This window comes from Danio rerio, chromosome 24, assembly GCF_052040795.2.
Source record: "Danio rerio strain M-AB ecotype USA chromosome 24, GRCz13ab, whole genome shotgun sequence".
Lineage (NCBI taxonomy): Eukaryota > Metazoa > Chordata > Actinopteri > Cypriniformes > Danionidae > Danio > Danio rerio.
The window spans coordinates 12,529,362-12,551,430 of NC_141044.1; the positions used below are offsets into that span (position 1 = coordinate 12,529,362).

Sequence of the window (22,069 nt, forward strand, 5' to 3'; positions counted from 1 at the left end):
ACTGTCTCAAAGCTTACCATCAGCACGCACAAATTTTTCAGAGTTTAGCAGAGCACTAATCAGCAAAATGCGTCTTTATGACATGTCATTAACAGAAGTCACCCAGCTAATGTCTCAAATTCTCACTGAATCTGAATTCAACAGTTTTGAGCATACTGTGACCTCTAAATTACAACATGCCAGTAAGGATGATTTGAAAGAGGGTGTTTTGAAAGCTCTAAAGAACATTATTGGCCCAAAGATCGACTGGTCAAAAGTGACTTGTTGTGTGCAAAAGAAAGATGAATCTGTGAATGAATTCACTGAGAGATTTTGTCAATCCGCCATAACTTACAGTGGATTAGCTGATAATTCGGACAGTGTGCTAAATGATCAGGGACCCCTAGTCCGCATCTGGTCAGATGGCCTTGCAACTGAATACAGACAAGCTTTGCCATTTCTTAACATCACCTGGTCTTCCACCACTCTCAGAAATAATATGAACAGTTTAGCTTTGTGGGAAAGAGACTCTTACATCAAAGACAGAGTCAGATTTGAAGCAGCTGCCACTAAGGTCAACACAGAAAAGACATTAAATCATAAATGTCTTAGGAAAAATATCTGTTGTCATTACTGTGGTAAAAAAGGACATTGGATGAGAGAGTGTAGAAAGAATAAAAAGAACTTTAAAGAGATGAACAGGGTAAATCAACTTCTGAACAGTTTGCTAAATGCCCTCAACATACCCCTCCCCTCATCACTAAATCCATTGAGCTGTCCACAAAGATGCTAACCATTTTTGGCTGTGAGTGCTTAATGTCCCAGTTCATTTACAATTAAGATGAAAGACTCTTTGTAAAAAGACACAAAGGAAACTTCTTCCTTTGTATTAGGGAACTCTGCTTAAGTCCACTTACAGCCTTGAATGTGTTTAACACATTTTCCAATCACTACCCATTCAATGTTATGATGTCTGATAGGACTGATATTTATTGAATGATAGTTTGTGTCTCACATCTTAAAGTTTGCCCACCACACTCAGGGACAGAACAGGACACACAAACCAGTGAGGAGCCCAGGGCAGAACTGAAAGCAACAGGCTTCAGGGGCCGCACCCTGTGGTGAAGACTCCCTTTTCTTTTTTGTTTTTCTCCCCCCATCCTCCCCTCACTGTTTTATAGGTGTCATAACTTTAAGATTAGGAGACAGAAAATACACAACACTATACGATCACCAACTTAACACAACCACTATACGATCACCTGAATAACTAGACACACAAACTATGATCATACAAGTCTATGCATGAATACTGCTGGTCTGCTGTTTCCTTGTTTTCTTGTGTGCAGGTAAACACAAACACTGCATCTTCTCAGAAACACTCTGAACCAGAGCATCACTACGGAGATCCATGAATGACAGAAAGTCATCAGATCAACTCTGTGCTGGAGAAGAACCACAAGAAACACACCTCACAAAAGACTGAACACTATTCACAAGCCATGGACTTTCAGAAGATCTGCAGTTTAACTACATGATTTTTGTGTCATTATGTAGGATTTATGACATTACAACTGATTGTCATAAACGTGTGAACAGTTTTGAAATCTACACTTACATCTACGTAGATATTGAAATGACACAGAATAAGTTAAATGTGCCTGTAACTTTTTTCAAGTTACATGACTAGAAGATGGGGCCTCTGTTATCAAACAGAAGCCATTGAATGGTTTTAGAAAAGCTTACAAATTTATATTTTTTTTGTGAGAGTTTTTAAATAACTCTCAAAGGGGGAACTGTGGAAATATAAATTTATATCATCTAATTTCAAATTAACAATAATCTACGTATAACTAAAAAGTTATATTCTCTGGTTTTTAATTATATAATTTCATTAACATCCCAGCTAGGAAGGACATTAACCTCTTGTCTTTCTGACTACAGACTAAGCCAAAGTGATGCAATTATCAGTTTCACAGCATGGGGTGTCTATTGTTTACTCTTTTCAATCAAATGGTCAGGAGGTTTTGTCCCCAGAACATGATGAGATTAGACCTGAGAAGCAGTTTACCCTGCCGACCACAACCCTTAATTTGCATGCTTTGTTTAGCCATATCCCCTCCTCCTAAGAACACAATATAGCCATGAAATCTTTGTCTCAATTCAGACTAATTCAGACTTGTGTGAGACTTGTGAGAGACTTGTGAAAGAACTTGCAGACTGCGGACCTCTAGTAGGCTCTTGCAGACACATTGGACATCTTGAAGACGCTATATGACTGCAGATTAACCAACATGTCTCAATAAAGGAATTCTGCTTGTTTCGAGTCTCCTGGACTGGGTTCTCTTCTTTTTCACTCATTTTTTTTTTTTTTTACAACAACTTGGTGCCGTGACCCGGATAGAGACTGAAATCCTCAAATTCTCAACAATTTGCCACAAAAGACTGAAATCCACCTGGAATTCAACTTGAACCTTCAAGATCAAGGAAACTTCTTCAGACGGAATCTTCAGTTCAACGGCAATTTGAAGTCTCTCAGCGGACGTCACAAATTCTCAACTATTTGCTGACTGCAACCCTGATGAACATTGAAGCTACCTGAATACAAAGATCAGATCACTCCAGACTGAATCTTTTCAGCTCAACCTCGATTTGGTGAGTTTCACTCTATCAAAAGAACCATACAGACCAGTCTATACACATGGTTATTCTCTGCTCCATCAGAGAAAAGTTAACAAACAGCTGCAGGGTTTGTTTAACAAAAAGCTATCCTCTATTTCAATAGAGAAGTAAAGCCTTACGTGCTATTTAAAAAAAAAAGTTATCCTCTTTTCAGAGAAGTTAAGCCTTATGTGCTATTTTCTTTTCTTTTATTTGTTCAACCTCTGTTCAACCAGAGAAGTTTAACTTTAGCTATACAAGCTAATTGATGTTATCTCTTGTTCAGGCAGGAAGTTTTAGCAACATGTGCTAATATTGTTACCCTCTGTTTTGCCAGAGAAGAAATTACTACACTTTCATCTGAAAAGTTTTAGTATTTTTACTTTGTGATAATAAGCTCACAAAATGTTCAGACAGAATACAAGACTGACCACTACATCTGAAAAAGGTAGTTTAACATCTCCTTTATTGTCAGATCAGGATTTCAAATCGCTGCTACAACAGCAAATGGACTCAATTACAGAGTCAGTCAGACTAAATTTGACAAAGAAATTTAGCATTGACCCAGATGATGTTTAGACATTAGATGAATGCAAGAAAGTGCTTGATGCATGCATTCGCAAAAACAATGTAAAAGGCATTATCTGCTGCTACAGAGAATTCAGTTTATCTCGAGCTAAACAAAAAGCTCAAGCTAAATCAGAATTAGAGAAACAGATCCAAGAGCTTCATGCTAAGATAACCTCATTAACAAAACAACTGAACCTCAAGAAATCAAAAACTGACATTGAGGAGGTTAGTCAGCCTGATAATAAACATCCTGACTCACAAATTGTCTCTGAAACAGACATTCCCATCCAGTCAGCAAATGATTTGCTCATAGGTTCAGTGGAGGTTTGTGGTGCCAGAAGATCTAAGAGAACTGAGAGTTCACACAACAACACTTCTGTTGTTCAAATTCAAACAGTTTCAAGAACACTAGGACCTAAAGAAATAGACAGACTGTCTCAAAGCTTACCATCAGCACGCACAAATTTTTCAGAGTTTAGCAGAGCACTAATCAGCAAAATGCGTCTTTATGACATGTCATTAACAGAAGTCACCCAGCTAATGTCTCAAATTCTCACTGAATCTGAATTCAACAGTTTTGAGCATACTGTGACCTCTAAATTACAACATGCCAGTAAGGATGATTTGAAAGAGGGTGTTTTGAAAGCTCTAAAGAACATTATTGGCCCAAAGATCGACTGGTCAAAAGTGACTTGTTGTGTGCAAAAGAAAGATGAATCTGTGAATGAATTCACTGAGAGATTTTGTCAATCCGCCATAACTTACAGTGGATTAGCTGATAATTCGGACAGTGTGCTAAATGATCAGGGACCCCTAGTCCGCATCTGGTCAGATGGCCTTGCAACTGAATACAGACAAGCTTTGCCATTTCTTAACATCACCTGGTCTTCCACCACTCTCAGAAATAATATGAACAGTTTAGCTTTGTGGGAAAGAGACTCTTACATCAAAGACAGAGTCAGATTTGAAGCAGCTGCCACTAAGGTCAACACAGAAAAGACATTAAATCATAAATGTCTTAGGAAAAATATCTGTTGTCATTACTGTGGTAAAAAAGGACATTGGATGAGAGAGTGTAGAAAGAATAAAAAGAACTTTAAAGAGATGAACAGGGTAAATCAACTTCTGAACAGTTTGCTAAATGCCCTCAACATACCCCTCCCCTCATCACTAAATCCATTGAGCTGTCCACAAAGATGCTAACCATTTTTGGCTGTGAGTGCTTAATGTCCCAGTTCATTTACAATTAAGATGAAAGACTCTTTGTAAAAAGACACAAAGGAAACTTCTTCCTTTGTATTAGGGAACTCTGCTTAAGTCCACTTACAGCCTTGAATGTGTTTAACACATTTTCCAATCACTACCCATTCAATGTTATGATGTCTGATAGGACTGATATTTATTGAATGATAGTTTGTGTCTCACATCTTAAAGTTTGCCCACCACACTCAGGGACAGAACAGGACACACAAACCAGTGAGGAGCCCAGGGCAGAACTGAAAGCAACAGGCTTCAGGGGCCGCACCCTGTGGTGAAGACTCCCTTTTCTTTTTTGTTTTTCTCCCCCCATCCTCCCCTCACTGTTTTATAGGTGTCATAACTTTAAGATTAGGAGACAGAAAATACACAACACTATACGATCACCAACTTAACACAACCACTATACGATCACCTGAATAACTAGACACACAAACTATGATCATACAAGTCTATGCATGAATACTGCTGGTCTGCTGTTTCCTTGTTTTCTTGTGTGCAGGTAAACACAAACACTGCATCTTCTCAGAAACACTCTGAACCAGAGCATCACTACGGAGATCCATGAATGACAGAAAGTCATCAGATCAACTCTGTGCTGGAGAAGAACCACAAGAAACACACCTCACAAAAGACTGAACACTATTCACAAGCCATGGACTTTCAGAAGATCTGCAGTTTAACTACATGATTTTTGTGTCATTATGTAGGATTTATGACATTACAACTGATTGTCATAAACGTGTGAACAGTTTTGAAATCTACACTTACATCTACGTAGATATTGAAATGACACAGAATAAGTTAAATGTGCCTGTAACTTTTTTCAAGTTACATGACTAGAAGATGGGGCCTCTGTTATCAAACAGAAGCCATTGAATGGTTTTAGAAAAGCTTACAAATTTATATTTTTTTTGTGAGAGTTTTTAAATAACTCTCAAAGGGGGAACTGTGGAAATATAAATTTATATCATCTAATTTCAAATTAACAATAATCTACGTATAACTAAAAAGTTATATTCTCTGGTTTTTAATTATATAATTTCATTAACATCCCAGCTAGGAAGGACATTAACCTCTTGTCTTTCTGACTACAGACTAAGCCAAAGTGATGCAATTATCAGTTTCACAGCATGGGGTGTCTATTGTTTACTCTTTTCAATCAAATGGTCAGGAGGTTTTGTCCCCAGAACATGATGAGATTAGACCTGAGAAGCAGTTTACCCTGCCGACCACAACCCTTAATTTGCATGCTTTGTTTAGCCATATCCCCTCCTCCTAAGAACACAATATAGCCATGAAATCTTTGTCTCAATTCAGACTAATTCAGACTTGTGTGAGACTTGTGAGAGACTTGTGAAAGAACTTGCAGACTGCGGACCTCTAGTAGGCTCTTGCAGACACATTGGACATCTTGAAGACGCTATATGACTGCAGATTAACCAACACGTCTCAATAAAGGAATTCTGCTTGTTTCGAGTCTCCTGGACTGGGTTCTCTTCTTTTTCACTCATTTATTTATTTTTTTACAACACCGTCAACCACTGGAGGTCAGAATCTCCCCTATCGGCAAAGCACACTTAAAATTAGACATGATATCTATAAACAAACCACAGATTTAAGTTTGGAAGAACTACATTCTCGCATGAAAAACTGTTAAAACTTCATTTCGTGACATATTTAACACAATATTTATGATATGATCTGGCTTTTCTCATCCGCCATTATATTTGCTTGTTGGTGTGAAATGAACTCTGGGAGAAAAAAACATTAATTCTCAAAACACTTCAAGCGAACCTTATTCTTATTGTTAAAATCTTATATGATAAAGATATATGTAATATATTCGCTGGTAAAGTAAAAAAAAAATACTATTTTATCAATATCACGTTTGCACTGGTTCGATTCATCACTCAAACGACACCGAATCGGATTGAACCGTTTGCTCGGGAATTATTTTATCACACGTGTTCACAAGCACATTCAGCAATATGTGTATAAATGTGTGTGGCCAAGCAGTATAACGAAATAGTAATGATTCATTGTTGTGTCACAATAATATACAAAAAGGAATCGGTTTTAGGCGGATTCGACTCTTTACTGTTCTAAGGAGCCGATTCATAGAACCGAGCCGACTCGATTCGACCTTCACCAGGCAAGCAACGGCTTTCCTAATTTGAAATCAACCTGTCGCCTTTTCTTCCAGTGAATTCATCCTCGGTAAGTGTTTAAAAGTCGAATTCTGTTCGTTAAATGATTGTTTTGTGTATATTTCCGTGTAGTGTGTGTGTGTAATTTAAAATAATTAACCAAGTTTCTTTAGTTGTAGGTACTTATGTCACGTTATTCGACGCCAGACCGTGTTTGTAGTGTTTGCGAGGTATTAACGTTAGATAACATACAGTGAATTTATCTTGAGTGAGTTTTTGACCATAGTAACGTTACCTGAAAAAAAAACGTAACTTTTACTTGGTTAACTGCATTAATGTATTCTCTATTTCAGCACAACACTGCCCAGATAGCAAAATACACTCGGGCCAGTTCCGGCTAGATTGTTGCCTGCCGGAGACTTACCCCTCGGCCCAACTCCGGCTGCCGGACTCGGGCCGGATGCCTGTGGACTCACTGCCCGATTCCGGCCCGAATCAATCGGGCCAGATGCGGCAGCCGTAAGCGAGCCGACGCTGCGCATGGGCGGCGCGAGGGTAATGTGCGCTGCGGCCCGGAGCTGGCGCGACTCCGTATTTATACACCTTATAAAACCTTTTGGTATTACATTTTGTACTTGATATATGGTATTACAACCATTTGAATTTATATAACAGCAAACACAGGCTATAATGTAAACACAAAGTGTAAGCACTGCGTTTAACCTTTAAATAAAGTGCAAACTGCATACATATTCTGTAACGAAAATAATCAGACAAATGACAAAATAAATAAATGTTAAACGTTTATTGATTGCAAGAAAAAAATAGTACTAAAATTTTATAAACAATTTTGTAGTGCACAAGAATATCAATATAAAAACAACAATAAAACAACACAATAAAGACACACAGAAAGATTTACACAAAAAATCTAAAAACTACACACAAACACAATGTTTTTAAAACAACCCTGTTTTCCCAATAGACTTGAATTAAAAATTTGTACAAACAGCTAAATTTTATATAAACCTAAAAATAGAAACCAATTTAAGATATAGCAAGAAACATCTTAAAAATACCAAAGACAATCCGTAAAACATACTTTTTAAAAGTCAAACTTGTAAAAAGTACTGCAGAATTCTGAAGAAACATCTTGAAACATTTTTTAATAAAACATTAAAATAATAATAAACACATATCTATCTATCTATCTATCTATCTATCTATCTATCTATCTATCTATCTATCTATCTATCTATCTATCTATCTATCTATCTATATATATATATATATATATATATATATATATATATATAATTGCAGAAGTATAAAGTCAAACTTATTTTTAAATAAACTTGAACAAAATAAATTGCACAAACAGCAAGACATGAGTGAGATGATTATACATTTCATATAAATACACGTCTTGTGCAATTTTATACTTACAATTTTATTTGTATTACGTTTATTAAAAATGTCTCAAGATGTTTCTTCAGAATTTGGCGCACACACACACACACATACCATACATATACACACACACACACACACACACACACACACACACACACACACACACACACACATATACATATATATATAAATGCAAATGAAAGAAACAAATTGTTCAAGTATCAAGGAACATCCTAATACACTTAAATTGTTGTTTAAAAAATAAAACAAAATAGTGATGTAGACATTTGACACATTAGCTTTCTCTTCTTTCTTCCTCCATCCCTGTCAAGGGCAAGTTGTAGCTACCTTGTAATGCATTTTTCCACTTCTTTATCAGTGGCGTGGTATGGACATTTGTCCTCACTCCATCTGTGATTAAAAGATAAACAGATAATTAGTAGTGAACAAGTACTAATGTAAAAAAAAAGAAAAAATTAGGAAAAAAGTAGGCTACCTACGAAGCAAAAAAAAAACAATAAAAAAAACAAAATAAACTTAAAACACTTTGAAATTAGCAAGAGCTTGAACTTACCAGTTTCTTCATTTGTTCGGGCTGCTCCTTTAGTTGATTTTCAAGCTTTTCCAAATCAAATTGGCCAAAGGAAGGTCAAATGTGTTTACATCTGGAATTTCATCATGTCTGTTTTGGTTTTGTGAGAATCAGGCCCAACTGCTGCTTTATGACTCTGTTGCATGATTTTAAAACTGCAGTCAGTCGTGCTAAAAAAGAAAAATAACAGATTAGTATAAATCAACCTGTAGCTTATTCTCATACAACTTCTGTAAATACAACAGTGGGATAGACACTGCTGATATTCTCTAGTTGATCTTTACTTTCTAGCTGCATTACACCTTAACAAATTTAGTGATGTCTTCAATTATTACAAAGACATCACGAGATGTCTTTTTTTTCCCAATTTCTGTTTAACGGAGAGTTAAACATTTTTTTCCACACATTTCTAAACATATTAGTTTTAGTAACTCATTTCTAATAACTGATTTATTTTATCTTTGCCATGATGGCAGTAAATAATATTTGACTAGATATTTTTAAGACACTTCTATACACCTTAAAGTGACATTTAAAGGCTTAACTAGGTTAATCAAGTTAACTAGTCAAGTTAAGGTAATTAGGCAAGTTATTTTATAACAATGGTTTGTTCTGAAGACTTAAGGGGCTAATAATTTTGACCTTAAAATGGTTCATAAAAAAATTTAAACAGCTTTTTATTCTAGCCGAAATAAAACATAAGTCTTTCTCCAAAAGAAAAAATATTATCAGACATACTGTGAAAATGTTCTTGGAACATTTTTGGACACGCCTGGTGTACTGGAATGTACAGTATCTGTGCATTTTGATTTTGGTCTTAAGATTTCTGCCATAGTCATTGATGGTGATGGTACTTGTGGTGCTGCATTGATTTCTGAAATCTTCATACCTGCCTTTTATCCAGCCTCTTTGTTCCAAGTAATTTTTCTTCATCACGGTATAGATGTGTCTATACTGTCCCTTGATCAGATACATTTACAAAACAAAACATCACTTTAGTATAGTGCCAGGGCAAAACTCACAGGTTGTAATAGATCAATGACATAATGTTGACAGTATGTGTTTAAAATAATTGCAAACAAACCTGTTCTGTCTTTAGATGTATGACAGGCGATCATCATCCTTATCTGTCTACTAGTCAGAAATCACAGTTGCGTGTGGATGTTTGAGTCGAGCTTCCTCATATGCATCTATAATAAAACATCACATTGTTGTTAACCTCCCGTAAATAAAAGTTCAAAACCTGAAATACTATCAAAGTTAATTAATGCATATAATACCTATAGTGTAAATAATCAGTACACTGAAGGTTGCACAAGATTTATTCGGAGATTCATGCAGAGTGACAGCCTTATGAATCTGAGACATAGATTTGTAAGATGGTCAAGCACATGCATTATTCTGTACCCATGAAGATTAACCTACCATTGTGAAAAATGTTTGATGATGATAGCCAATAACAATAAACCATTTCAGCTGTTTGTGAAGCAATTAGTAATGTAATGTCTGAAAAGCTCAATCTATGTTGAAAATGTATCAGCAGTTTACAGCTTATAATGGACTTTTAGCACACAACTATAACATGCCTATTCACGTTCAAAAGAGTGTGCCATTGACTTCTTTGGTCGTGATGTGCTGCAAAATGATCTCACTAACCTTTGTTAAACAAGAACAATAAGACTTAACCAACAAATATTGTTACCCATTCATTTAAATCAGAATTTATCACTGTCAATAACATAAAAAACAAAAAAAAAAAACATCCAAATCTGCTTTAAGACGTTCAGTTTTACATTAACTGACCATTACAGCTTGAACAAAAGATATAATTGATTCACATAGGCTAACACAGATGAATTAAAGTGCATAGTAATATATTTCTCTTGGATAATTTAAAGAGAATAGTAAACAGTCGAGTTTCGATCATTTTTCGTGACCAACTGCATAAACAAGATAAACAATAATATTTTATTAATCCAAAATGATTAGTTTTTATTTACACATAATCACAGAATTAATACTGTTGGATAAGTATACGCCTGTACAATGATTTTTTCAACATCCACGGTACTTTATAATGTTAAATCAGGAAAAAAACACGTTTTGCCATGTTAGTCAATGGATTCGTCTACAGAAACTTTCTTATAGAAGTAAAGTTGGTTTTATATTCGCACATTCCGACCTCTGCGTTCAATAAGTTTGTTAATCAGCAAGTAAAGAATCCAAATTCAATTATTTACCGTTGTAGTCGATTGTGAGCAAAATGTACACCACACTTTTCTGTCAAACTCGGCGTTTTAAAGGAGTAGAAAAACACGCTTACCTCTATGAAGGAGGTGACGTCATCGCTTTTTTGAGGGACCGTCTACAAACTACCAGTTTGTAAAATCAAGCTGCTAACGTTCACTGTCTATAGTAAGCCTACTAAATCTTAATAAAATAATCTGCAAACAATATATCACAGACATGTTTATGTATACATTATATTAAAAAAATTTAAAAACATAAAACTTTTAGAATAGACTTAGTAATTTAGAATAGTATATTAGTATAGAATGGTAATTTTATACACTGATTTTTGAGTTATGATTAATGTATATACACTTTACACAAGTATACATGTTCATGTGTAATATGAATAACTATATATGTTTTTTCCCCTCTTCTTTTTCCTAATTATTTACAGATTGTACGCAAGCAAAAGATGGCCAGATTGAGACTTGTGAACTTCACCACTGGCTCCCTCCTTTAAAATGTCACTCTGCTGAAGTACATGTGAATAAAAAAACTATTTTCAAGACAGCAAATAACAGTGTCATGAAATGAGTTCAGCTCATGTGGACGAAAAGAGTCCAAAATGAGAATCTATGCATTTGGGGATTTACAATGCTATTATTCACTTTGGAATGTTTTTTTTTTTACTTGCATGTACTTGCTCAATATTTTTATACATAATTGCCACATATTACATAGTAATGTAATAAGTTGTACTATCATTACATATTAAGTGAGATTCTTGCCAATGTTTGTTTCATGTCCCATGTGTCAATATAGAGCTGCAATAGGAAGACCAGCAGACCTTTTGTGATTTGTGTTTGTAATCAATGAAATTGCATGATAAAATGATGAAATAGGAGATGTAATGGATTTATTCTTAAATTATCATTGTGTATGAAGTGTGCTTTTTAAATAAACTTGTTTTGAAATGCAAGAAAAATACTATAAAAATATGCTTATAAATATTCTTATAAATTCATATACAAGATATATTTATGAAAAGCTACTTGTGAGTGATAGATAATATAACTATTGATGTCTGATATTAATTTATTGATCCTACAATAATTGTAAAGCAAGATATTAGGATATCTGCATTTACCATGAAAAAAACAAACTGGAAAATATGCTTACAATTATCAATATAATTTTTTTTACAAAATAAATTTATGAAAAGCTACTTGTGAGTCATAGATAATATTATTACTGATGGCTGGATTTTTAATTTCTTTATCCTACATTTATTTCACAACAAGATATTAAGATATTTAGATTCATAAAAAACACTACAGAAATTATGCTTATAAATATTAATATTAATTCATATCTAACATACATTTATTAAACGGTGCTTGTGAGTGATAGACAATAGTATTACTGATGTCCGATGTTCATTTGCTGACCCTACAATGATTGTGAAACAAGATATCAGGATGTTTACATTCACAATGAAACACACACTACAGAAATTATGTGCATAAATAAAGCATATTAATTAATGTACAGGATATATTTATGAAAAGGTCCTTGTGAGTTATAGATAATATTATTAACGATGTCTGATTTTAATTTGTTGCTCCTACAACATTTGGACATTAGGAAATTAAGATTTTTACATTTACAATGAAAAACACACACTACAGAAATTATGTGCACATAAAAATGAATATAAATTAATGCAAACCATATATTTATTAAAATGTGCTTGTTGGTGATAGACAATATAATTATTGATGCCTGATGTTTATTTGCTGACCCTACAATGATTTTGAAACAAGATATTTACATATTTACAATAATTAAAACACACTGCAGAAATTATGCACACAAATTTTAATATACATTATATATTTATGAAAAGCTTCTTGTGAGTGATAGACAATATTACTGCTGATGTCTGATATTAGTTTGTTGACGCTACAATTATAGTGAAACAAGATATTAGGATATTTACATTTATGAAAAAAACACACAACAGCAATTATGATCATATATATTAATGAATTTTTTTTACACCATATATTTCTCTAAAAGTACTTGTGAGTGATAGATAATATTATGACTGATGTCTGATATTAATTTCTTTATCCTACAATGATTACACAACAAGATATTAAGACATATGTGTTTACTATAAAAAACATATGCTGTGGAAAATATGCTTATAATTATCAATATAAATTTATTTACAACATATATTTATGAAAAGCTTCTTGTGAGTGATAGACAATATTACTGCTGATGTCTGATAATGGTTTGTTGATGCTACAATTATTGTGAAACAAGATATTTACATTCACACTGAAAAACACACTACAGTAAATATTCACACAAATATTTATATAATTTTTTTCTGACATATATTTCTCAAAAGGTACTTGTGAGTGATAGATAATATTATTACTGATGTCTGAAAGCAATTTGTTGATCCTACAATGATTGGACATTAAGAAGTTAAGTTATTTACATTCACTGTGAAAATCATACACTAAAAAAACATGGTCGTAAATTTTCATTTAAATTATTTTACACCATATATTTCTCCACAAATTTCTGTAAGTTATAGACAATACTATTACTGATGTCTGATGTTAATTTGTTGATCCTACAATGATTGTAAAACAAGATATTAAGATATTTACATTCACTGAAAAAAATAAACTACTGATATTATGATCACAAATAGTTATATAAATTCATTTACAACATATAAACATATATAAAAAGGTACTTGTAAGTGATAGACAATATGATAACCGATGACTAATTTTAATATGTTGATGCTACAATGATTGGACACTGTATGTGTTGTTCATTGTTTTAACTGTTTTGTTACATTGTAATTACAACTATAGGTTCATATTTTGCTAATTGTAGAAACATGTACTTGTGACTGATAGACAATATTATTACTGATGGCTGATTTTAATTTGTTGATCCTACAATGATTGGACAACGAGCTATTAACATTTAAATTCACTGTGAAAAACACACACTACAGAAATTATGTGCATACATATTAATATTAGTTAATGTAGACCATATATTTCTCAAAAATTACTTGTGAGTGATAGACAATATTACTGCTGATGGCTGATTTTAATTTGTTAATCCTACAATGATTGTGGAACAAAATATTAAGATATCTGTGTTTACTATAAAAAACATATGCTGTGGAAAATATGCTTATAATTATCAATATAAATTTATTTGCAAGATATATTTATGAAAAGCTTCTTGTGAGTGATAGACAGTATTACTGCTGATGTCTGATAATAGTTTGTTAATGCTACAATTATTGTGAAACACGATATTAAGATATCAACGTTTACCATGAAAAATATGTACTGTAGAAAATATGCTTATAAATAATAATATAAATTTGTTTACAACATGTATTTGTATAAGGCTACTTGTGAGTGATAGGGGATATTATGACTGATGTCTGATGTTAATTTGTTGATGCTACAGTGATTGGGCAACAAGATATTAAGATATTTACATTGACTGTGATGAAACACACTACAGAAATTATGCTTATAAATATGAATATAAATTCATTTACAATACAACATATAGTTGTGAAAATGTACTTGAGAGTAATAGATAATATACTTATTGATGTCTGATTTTAATTTGTTAATATAATGATTTTGAAAAAAAAAAAAAAACTCTAGAAAATATGCTTTAAAAGTTCACCATAATAATTGCTGTGCACATTAGTAAAATAATTGATGTGAGTACAACATAAAATGAAGACTCATGTGGGAAATAATTTTGCTTAAACTAATATATTTTAAAGTACTTTTTTACACCTGTAAATGTATAGAAGATTGATTATAGGCAAACTTAAATAATACGAGAAAAATATTTAAATAACTAAATATTATCAGTAAAACAATTGATGTCACCACAACATGAAGATTGATGTGGGAAAAATTGGTTAAATTACAATGTATAAAAAACATAATTTTATATTTTTAAATAAAAAGATTAAATACATGCTGTGGTTGTAAGCAAACTTGAAAAAATACAAAATAATATTGAAAGAGATGTTATTAGTAAAAGAAATGATGAGTACACTAGAACATGTAGACAAATGCTGCAAAAATTATGCTAATAAAAAATATTTTTATTAAGTCATTCATTCATTTTCTTTTCAGCTTAGTTTTTATTAATCGGGGGTCGCCACAGCGGAATGAACCGCCAACTTATCCAGCAAGATTTTATGCAGCGGATGCCCTTCCAGCCACAACCCATCTCTGGGAAACTATTTTATATATATTTAAAAAAAAAAAAAACATTAATGACTTTGACTTTAGGCTAACATAAAAAGTGACAAAAATACTTATAATATTCTTAAAATAAGTTATACAAGTACAACAAGAATAAAGATTCATGTTTGAAATCAATACCACCATTACCACCACCATTGAAATATTATTTTACTATTGTGCACAACAATTATTAAGGTGGACTTTTAAAGCATATTTTCTATATTGTTTTTTTTTTTATTGTAAAATATATTAATATCTTGTTTCAAAATCATTGTAGGATTAACAAATTAAAATCAGACATCAATAAGTATATTATCTATTACTCTCAAGTACATTTTCACAACTATATGTTGTAAATGAATTTATTCTCATATTTATAAGCATAATTTCTGTAGTGTTTTTCATCACAGTGAATGTAAATATCTTAATATTTTGTTGCCCAATCACTGTAGCATCAACAATTGAACATCAAACATCAGTTATGATATCCCCTATCACTCACAAGTAGCCTTATATAAATACGTGTTGCAAACAATTTAATTTTAATTTTTATAAGCATATTTTCTACAGTACATATTTTTCATGGTAAACGTTGATATCTTAATATCTTGTTTCACAATAATTTTAGTGTCAACAAACTATTATCAGACATCAGCAGTAATATTGTCTATCACTCACAAGAAGCTTTTCATAAATATATGTTGTAAATAAATTATATTGATAATTATAAGCATATTTTCCACAGCATGTTTTTTATAGTAAACGCAGATGTCTTAATATGCTGTTGTGAAATCAGTGTAGGATAAAGAAATAAATATCAGACATCAGTCATAATGTTATCTATCACTCACAAGTACTTTTAGAGAAATATATGGTGTAAAAAAAAATCATTAATATTTATGATCATAATTGCTGTAGTGTGTCTTTTTCATAAATGTAAATATCTTAATATCTTGTTTGTAGCGTCAACAAACTATTATCAGACATCAGCAGTAATATTGTCTATCACTCACAAGCACCGTTTAATAAATGTATGTTAGATATGAATTAATATTAATATTTATAAGCATAATTTCTGTAGTGTTTTTTATGAATCTAAATATCTTAATATCTTGTTGTGAAATAAATGTAGGATAAAGAAATTAAAAATCCAGCCATCAGTAATAATATTATCTATGACTCACAAGTAGCTTTTCATAAATTTATTTTGTAAAAAAAAAACTATATTGATAATTATAAGCATTTTTTCCTCAGTTTTTTTTTTATGGTAAATGCAGATATCCTAATATCTTGCTTTACAATTATTGTAGGATCAATAAATTAATATCAGACATCAATAATTATATTATCTATCACTCACAAGTACATTTTCATAAATATATGTTGAGAAATAATTTATATTAATATTTGTTTGCATATTTTCTGTAGTGTTTTTCATTGTGGATGTATATGTCTAAATTTCTTTAAGTCCAACCATTGTAGCATCAACAAATTAATATTAGGCATCAGTAATAATATTGTGTATAACTCATAAGTAGCTTTTCATAAATATATCTTGTAAATAAATTTATATTGATAATTCTAATCATATTTTCTACAGTATGTTTTTCATGTTAAACACAGATATCGTAATATCTTGTTGTTCAATCATTTTAGGATTAACAAATTAATATCAGACATCAGTCATAATATCCCCTATCACTCACGAGCACTTTTTGAGAAAAATATGGTGTGAAATTTTTTATTAATATTTGTGAGCATAATTTCTGTAGTGTGTTTTTCATGAATGTAAATATCTTAATATTTTGTTGTGAAATAATTGTAGCATCAACAAATTAATATCAGACATCTGTAATAATAATATCTATCACTCACAAGTAAGTTTGGAGAAATATATGTTCTACAATAGTTTATAGTAATATTTTAGAGCATAATTTCTGTAGTGTTTGTTTTTCATTGTGTATGTAAATGTGTAATTTTTTTTGTTGTCCAATCATTGTAGGATCAACAAATTATAATGATCATAATAAATGCACACTATTTATGATATAATGATAGTTTAATGTACAACAACATGTCATAAACAGAAAAAACAGAAATGACAGTGTTACAATATTTAGTTAAGACAATGGGTAAGACCCTCTAAGGAAAACAGCAAGGCACAGGTTGCATGCATGTTCTGCAGGGTCCACAGATGTTGATGTGCACAGGCCATGATTTCAAAACCTATTTAAACAAATCAAATGACAAGGTTACATACAAATCAGAAACATAAAAAATTTGTGTGTATGTATATATATATATATATATATATATATATATATATATATATATATATATATATATATATATATATATAAAATTACATGAAATATATTAATCAATAAAAACATGTCATTGTAATGCAAAATGTAAGTGATGTGTACCGTTATAGTAGTTGGCTGAATTCCTTTTGTTCGTTTTTCAACAACCTGAGAACTTGTGACACAATCCCTTTGTTGTTTTTCACGCGATATTAAATATTCGGTCTGAAATCTCATGCAAGTAACACTTCAAACAACACTAGCATGATTTCTTTGACCATGAACGCTGTTGTAGTTTGATAATAGTTGTCTGCTAGTGTGATTTCGCTATTTGGAATTTGCAAACAATAGTTTTCTAATATTTTATTAGGGGAGCGTAAGTGCGAATGTGCAAATATAAAACCAACTTTACTTCTATAACTTTCTTTAACGCAAAGTTAGCATACACACAAATTCGTTTCATGTTTCTTTAAAATAATTAAAATAGTTTTCAGTTACTACACACGTTACAATCTAACATTGTGTAAAAGGAAAAGGAACTTTCAGACGTGTTTGTAACTGTTAGCGTTAGCATACATTAGCTCCAGTCGTGTTACATTTCGTATCAAACGTATCAAACATTTCGTATCAAATTGTTTTAAATTACTAAACGCTGTTACAACCAAACACTGTGGAAATGTTTTAAGCTCTAAATTCGCTAATTATACAGTACACAAGCAGTAAAAAGCTTACCTTTCTGACCGGAATCCACGTAAAATCTTTGAAAAACCAAACTTCTTCTTCTTGTGATCTTCGTGCCATGGTGGTTGACAACCAGCTTTTTGGAGCATTACCGCCACCGTCTGGATTGGAGTTTGGATCATGAGTTTAGTCACGCATGTGTTTATTATGAAACCAACTTCTGCTTTAAAAAAAAAACAGTCAGCACAGGAGCGTGCTATCTCAAAAATAAGCGAATTTTACATAGTTTTTCTCTAGATGACATGTATAATCTATTTATAAATAATATTGTTTTTTTTGCGTCTAAACATTGCGACCATCCACACTAATTATTCTTTTTTTTTCATTTTCTTTTTTTGCTATCGTACCATGAATATTTTCTCAAATTATCATTAAACGTGGAGCTAAGAGATTACTAGATAAAATAAGAACTTAATCAGTTGCCATCAGCCGAGTCCTTGCCAGAAGCGGCCAGGACTCTACAGACAGACTCGGGCCGGATATGGTTGACCGGAATCGGGCCAGTGCTTTACAGCCACATCACAACCGCATGTGCGCGAGCGAGCTGCGGGCCGCACTCGGCCCGGATAACACTCGCCGATGCCGAGTCTGAGCCGGAGGCGCCGGAGGGCAGCCGAGCTCGGGCCGATTACTGCCTGCTATCTGGGTGAGATGAAGGCAAAGTCATAATGAAAAGTTAAACGTTTAACGTTAAGGAAAGCTCTGGTCTTCATGTGGTCATTTTGACTAAGTTATCATTATGGTTAAATTTGTTAAATGTAAGTTAACTTAGTTATTCAAACTAAACTCCCAATGAAACAAGTCTAAACTGTTTTATTAAATTGAGCTGATAATAAAATTCAGTTGATGTCTTTTAAGCTAACGTTAATATTAACATAATTCATATTAATTGTCTATTTCTCACTGGTTAATGAGCTTATTGTATAACGTTAGTGTGTCATTAATTGTACATTTTATTTTTGGTGTTTCAGGTGTAGGGAATGATTTGTATACAAATTTATTTGAACCCCATACAGATTGGTAGGGTTGTACCATAGATTTAGATTATTAAATGTTAAAAGTCTTATTTTACTCTTATTATATTTATCTTTTTTGCAGCTACAGCAATTGATGTTGAAAAACTGATGCTACCAATCACTCCTCACTTGATTATTCAAGGTAATGTTGATGTCTTCCTCATTTTGATTAGATTTTGAAATGTCAAGCTGTTCACAGATTTGTTGTGAGGAGTTTCATGTACAACCTCTTTTTCTTCTTCCAGTAGCGACGCAGTGGCACAGTAGCTAGTGCTGTCGCCTCACAGCAAGAAGGTTGCTGGTTCGAGCCTCGGCTGGGTCAGTTGGCTGAATACAATGGCATAATGATTCTGCTTGCTCACAGGAGGTACTTGATTTAGTTTTCCTCAAGTGATACATCAGTTTTTATGAGTAATGAGTGACACTTCAATTGAAGGGACAGTTTACCCAAAAAAGAAAATAATAGCATCTTTGGCATTCTCCACTTGTTTCAAAATAGTTTTTTTTTGTTCCATTAAACACAAACTCATATTTTTTTAAAGAAATTTGGTTCTAATATGGATGTCAATAGTTACTGGTTTCTAACATTCTTCAAAATATCTGCTTTAGTGTTCAACAGAAATTTTAATGGATTTAAAACACATGGAGTAATGGTGGCAGAAAAGTAAACTATCCTTTTAAATATTTTATTCTGAGACTTATTTATATGTGTCTTGTCTTTTGCCATATTGTCTTTCTAGCTCAGATTGTGATGGACCTGGAATGTGACACCAGTTACTCTTAAGTCAAGAACCAAATAAAGCACAGATGTGGAGGGATCTGCAACTAAACTAACTGGAGGAAAGGAACCTTTAGGTAAAAACACATGCTTTATTTAGATTTGAAGTATTTTATTTGGCATAGAGTATTATTTTTTTATTGTTATTCTAATTTTATGTTATGTATATACTGAATATAAGTCATTTAAATTTCACAAATGATTGAATATAAAATATCATCTAGATGTCTTATTTTTCATTGTCTTAAACAGGGGTGCTCAACCCTGTTCCTGGAGATCAACCTTTCTGCAGAGTTTAGCTCCAACCCTGATTAAACGCAACTAAACAAACTAAATAGTATCTGAAGGAGCACTTGGTAATTAAAGACAGGTGTTCTTGATCAAGGTTGCAGGTGAGCTCTGTGAAAAGGTAGATCTCCAGGAACAGGGTTGAGCACCCCTGATCTAAATGCTCAAAAATGCTGTTTCCGAGGCAAGGTTGGATGTAGTTCAGAAATAGATTCATTAGGATCAATGATTAAAGTAAACATTTACTTCTCTCTGTAGACCAACATGCTTAGTATCCCACACATTTTAATAATAATAATAATAATAATAATAATAATAATTTATTTTGATTACTTTTACATCTATATATGGTCAAGCAAGTATTTAATAAATAAAATTATTTTAAACCACTTGACTTAACCAATGACTCTAGCTGCTGGGAAAAAACATGTAAAATAACAGATTTTTTTTTTTTTTACAGTGTGGGTGAACATTCTACCTTGATGTCCAACAAAGGCTGCACAAGAGCACATTTGATGGCACATATTCTGTCCTGTCTACATCTCTGACAACCTGGAAGTGCTTCGACATCAGTGAGTAATAAATCTTCATATTATCATGCATTAAGGATTTCTGTAAGCCTATTTTTAATGTTAGTTTGTAATCAGCAGTGACTGTTTTAAAAAAATTGGTATTTAAATTATTCTTAACGTTTTACTGATGCTGTGCACAGTAACGTCATGATGATTTAATTTTTTAAGGAAATGTCACTGGTGAGGTGTAATAATATTTATTTGTCTCACTGACATGCCATCACTGCATATTGAAATACAGTAATATGAATTGACCGCAGAATATTTCCACAAACATTTCATGTAATAGACTGCTTGACTACTCTTCAGTTCTCTGCTCAACTTTAACACATTTGATCGTGTTGCTGCGCCTCTCGGCAGATTTTGCCAAAATTTAATGCTAAGTGATTACTTTGTTTTATGCGAACCAAATGTCAGTAAATTATCATTAGCATATATATTTTTTTAAATCACCCACGGCTTTCATGTTCTCTTACGTAATCTTGTCTGTAAGTTAGAAGTAGATTTTCACATGTTAAAAGCTTAAAAGTACTGGATTAACATTAGTCACGTTAAATTATATTATTTTATTTATTTATTTTAAATATGTAGCCTCTTAAGGTCAGAATGAACTGTGTTCACCCCTCTTAAATTCGTGGAAGCGCTAGTGTGGTCATGGAATCAGATATTCAAGCTATACTGAGTCAGACATTAAGTTAAGATGAGACTTTATTTTTTATATACCTGTGTAGACACTTGACTAGTGTTGACTGATCTTTTCCCCATTAACGTTAGTGTAATTGTAAATAGACAACAATCTGTATTTTGCCAACAAAAACGATAAAAAACAGTGTTTTATATATATGAAACAGCAGTGCGGTGTTTGGTTTCTAAATGAATGAAATAATTTGAGGCATGATTAGTTTTTACTCCAGTGATTGATTTTGCTTGTCATTTTTGCAGGATCATCAGAAGTGCTCCTGCCCTTTTTCACTGTCCCTTTTCCACAACATAATTTGGCCTTCATCATTTCCTGTCTTGTAGCAGTATTTTCACCTGTTTTTAAAATTGTAATACTTTTTGATGCATTAATTGTTGACTGGTTTTAATGATCAATTGTTCATTAGTGTTCTGTTGCTTTGTTATATTGAATAATTGCTACTGTTTCAGTAGGGTTTACACAATAAACTTTTATTGTGAAGTAAAAAGTTCAGTT

General features: G+C 32.4%; 1 protein-coding gene and 1 long non-coding RNA gene across 3 annotated transcripts in view; one reads left to right on the top strand and one right to left on the bottom strand.

The window, feature by feature from the left end:
- The window catches only part of gli3 (GLI family zinc finger 3), a 340,422-nt gene that overhangs the window by 306,870 nt on the left and 11,483 nt on the right, over nucleotides 1-22,069 (bottom strand). The gene's annotated exons all lie outside the window — the stretch shown is intronic.
- On the top strand, nucleotides 6,043-22,061 carry LOC137489282 (uncharacterized). 2 transcript variants are annotated; one of them, XR_015524809.1, is made up of 6 exons: nucleotides 6,043-6,925; nucleotides 18,897-19,378; nucleotides 19,482-19,603; nucleotides 19,977-20,091; nucleotides 20,763-20,874; nucleotides 21,817-22,061. It is a non-coding gene; the product is annotated as an uncharacterized LOC137489282 (long non-coding RNA). The 2 variants fall into 2 exon arrangements; XR_015524810.1 differs by having other exon boundaries at nucleotides 6,536-6,687; nucleotides 19,319-19,378.